Raw genomic sequence first — 4,245 nt, 5'->3', positions numbered from 1 at the left:
TAGAATTTTTTTCTAGTTAATAGTAATAGTAATATATTACTTTCTAATGTAATTGACCACATGTCTGGTACATATACTGTGTGTGTATGTATGTACATAATGTAAACATAACAGTAGCAATCGTGGTTTACCTATCAGCTAAAATCTACAATTTCTTAAAGTGAGTAATGAATGATGATAGAATTGTATGGTAAAGATTGGCACATAGTTCGACTACAGAGACTCCTCCTTAAGCAACAAGAGGTGACTCAAATCTTTTATACAATAGTACCATAGACTATAATGTAACAGCTAGGACACACACATATGCACTGTACATTAATGAAGTATATTAAATGCCTCAAGTACAGCCACAGTACACATACACTGCATATGTATATAGACCAGTTGGCGCTAAGTATATTCATAGAATTTTGAGTATATTCATTGTGATACCGTAAATTTTCCTACCGCCATTTTGGAGTCTTAGTTACTAAGAGTAGAATGGGAGAAAGTAATATCTTTGCATCTATATCTTCTAGTGGCACTTATTAAAGTCCATGAGCCACCTCTAGACACTGGATGATGGTCAGTAAGCAGTGGCAATATTGCTTTAACGAATAAATACAGCAGTTTTTGGAGAATAAGCTCTTTTCACCATCGCTCCGTAGACAACCATTGGAAGTAGGATTCCAAAATGGCGGAAGGAAAATTTTACTTTATTTATGGCCCATAAATAAAGTAAAATTAAATTATGGCATCACAATGAATAATAGTCTGGGCGGCGCCAGACTAAATGAATAATTATACTTAAAATTCTATAAATTACTTAGCACCAACTGGTCTATACTCTCATCACCAATGCAATTATATTATAAGTAATTTCCTTTTCTGTTTGAAAGAATCAGAAGGGTTTGTGTACTATGCAAAACTTGGAAAAATTAACAAATTAATGAAATAAAGACCAAGCAATAATAATAACAATAATAATAACAACAAATGGTGTTAATGTTAATAAGTGATAATAAGGTAGTTAGTGTTGTGTGTATCAGATAGGAGGACACACACATATACTCTGTACATAAGCTAATTGCAGAGGCGTATTTAGGGGGGGGGGCTGAGGGGGCTTGAGCACCCCCCTCAGGGCTGGGCTCAGAAAAAATTACTAAAGTCCTGGACTCTTGCATCACTACCAAGCCTCTTAGCAAAGTTATCTAGCCCCCTGATCATGATTTCAGCAGTTTCCAGTGCTTTAAGGAGCAATCAGAAGTACCAGTAACATAGCAGTATGCTTGAAATGATCTTGGCCCCACCCGTAATTGTCAAAAATGCAGGAAAAGGCCGTTTTACCGCCGTAAAAGTGGGTGTGGCCAAAATCGCGGCGCGCTTCGCGCGCCCTCAGCAGTCAGCACTCCCCTTCTCCAATTCCTAGATACGCCCCTGAATTATTATCTGCACACACACACACATGCACACACACACACACACACACATGTACAGTGTGCACATTATTATGCATGTTGACATCATGCAATTGGCTTCACGCTGTTGAAGTTAGCATCACATTCACCAGCATCACATTCACTACAAACCACAAGGAATTTGACACGCCCACGCAATTTTAAAACCACGAATGTGCAGCTAACTTCAGGATTTTTGCATAGGTGAGGACTAGGTACTACTGTTGTCTGTCTGTCTTCAATTCATTCATTGTTAATGTTACAGTTGTTTAATAAGTGATGGAAGTATTTCGCTTTTAAGCTAGTAGATCCAGGATTTTTACAGGATTTTGGTATAATGCTTATGCAGCTCTTGTCAGTGGAACTCAAAACTTGCATTGACAAAAATACCATAATACAATAAAGGATGTTTTTTCAAAAATTATGGGGAGAGATTTTTTAATTTTACATGTTTTTATGTTGTGTAAAAAGTTTGATGTGATTCTGATCAAAATTGAATTTTTTAATAAATTTATGAAGTTGCTTCAAAATCAGGCCAAAGTTCCTGTAGTGCAGGGCTATTGGCCAAATTTTGTCAAAAATGATGAGGTAAAAATTTTGATACATATACATGTATTTATTTATTGATACATATACATGTATTTATTGATACATAATTTTACATATACATGTATTTATGTTGTGTAGAAAGTTTGACCTGCTCCCAATCAAAATGGAATTTTAATTGTACATGTACATTGTAGTTGTACACTATACAATAATATTTATGAGAAAGAAGGAGAGTGAGAGAGTCAAAACTGGACTACAATATGATGCTAAGCCAGTGTATTGTCATTTTTTAATCAAAAGTGTGGACTATTTGACCTTTTGACGCATGCTTTGCTCGAGAATAGAGAACCTAATTATTCCAGCATCAGTGTAATGTCAGGTCTTGTAAACCAGCCTTAAAGAAATTGTGAAAATAACCTGCTTTATCTTTATCCTACTTAAAAGTATCTTCAATCATTAACCAGCCTTAAAGGGGAAGTGAGGAGAGGAATAGGAATGAAGCTACTTTATCTTTGTTTTATATTCTTTATCTCCATTATTTATCTTCATATTTTATATTCATACTTAAAGTATCTTCATACTTCATTCATTCTTCATGTTGTTCCATGCAGTCTCAAGTTATCAAGACTAAGAACACTGAGAGTATGTCACTACCTCTCACTATTGCATCACTACTGGTCACCATCAGTTGGGCATTCTATGGAGTACTCATTCATGACAAGATGGTAATGGTAAGTGAGCTATTGGTACACTACTTGCATGTACTGTTATTCTTTGTGTCAGTTTCACTTTCATTAGGAAATTTAAAATGTAGTTTTGTATCATTAATAAACAATAATTTTGAGTGATATTCTCTTTTTTTAGTTCCCCAATTTTTTGGGCTTTGTACTATCAGCATTACAGCTTGGCCTCTTCTTAAAGTATCCAAGAAAGAAGGTGGCACAGTCTCCTTTACCTCAATAGCCTTCACTTGCCCTCTCTATTGCTCTTTTTGATAAAAAGCAATGACAAGGGACTATTGCTCAGTACATGTATAATTATTAACAGTACTATATATACAGTTAGTGATTCACATCTCATTGTCATAATGTTAACTCTTTCATAAAGATGACATCTTTTCAACATGATTAAATTAAATGGTATATTCATTACTAATAGTAGCAACAAAAGTACATAAAGAGTATCCAAAATCAGCAGGTGCCATGAAGCCATGAATCAATTTAATATACGTATTCTTTTGTGGATAACAAATTTTGGTAATTTCAAAGATGGTTATAATTCCCAAAAGTAAACTCCATTCACAATTTCTTTGCCACATTTTGCTAAAATAATACAGGAGGTCATTTTGCGAAAAATTTTTATTTGCAAAAGCTTAGCAAGAAAAATTTGAAAAATTTTATATTCAAAAAAATTAATCTACAAGGTAATCTATTTAGGTCTTATGATCAGCTGTTGTATGAGTTACTGAAATTTTAAAATACTAAATGAATGTAAAGATAAAGGGGGCAGGCATGGGCCATTGATTGACATTTTTTGACTATAAGATTTATAATTATAAATAAATATATCTAGCTCTTAGTTTCTTTTTTTTAATAAACAAATTTTTAAAATTATTATATTTATATTTTATTTTAAATTTTTTCATTTCATTTTTTATTTTGATTTTTATCCTTTTTTATTTTAATTTTTCATTGTTCTTTTAATTTTTTTCCTTCTTTATTTAATTTTTTTCAATTTTGTAAAATTTTTTATTTTATTTTTAAAAGTTTTTTGAACTTCATTTTTAATTTGAAAAATATTTTTATTTTTATTTTTATTTTTTACTTTTTTATTTTTATTTATTTTTATTTTTTATTATTATTTTTTTTAATTTTTTAATTGTTTTACCGGTGTTTTTTAATTTTCAATATTTCTCTTTTATTTCTTTTTTATTTTTTGTAATATTTTTAGTTTTTATTTTATTATTAATTTTATTTTATTATTAGTAGTAGGCTGGCTATGTAAGACTATACCATAGTATCTGTTATAACGTGTGTATATTCATTAGCAATGTACATGTATTATGTGATTTGTTTATTATGATTAAGTGTATTCATGATTATTATTATTATTATTATTATTAGTGTTATGATTGATTATTTATTATATTGATGGTGGATGTGTGCATTTTCTGTTCATTATTATATTTGTTGTGCACAGTTTTTGAGCTCTTTTAAAATATATTATTTATATATACAACAGTCAATACAGTTCGAGC

This window comes from Amphimedon queenslandica, unplaced genomic scaffold (assembly GCF_000090795.2).
Source record: "Amphimedon queenslandica unplaced genomic scaffold, v1.1 AMPQUscaffold_13212, whole genome shotgun sequence".
Classification (NCBI taxonomy): domain Eukaryota; kingdom Metazoa; phylum Porifera; class Demospongiae; order Haplosclerida; family Niphatidae; genus Amphimedon; species Amphimedon queenslandica.
The sequence above is the reverse complement of the archived record's forward strand: the minus strand, read 5'-3'. Positions refer to the sequence as shown.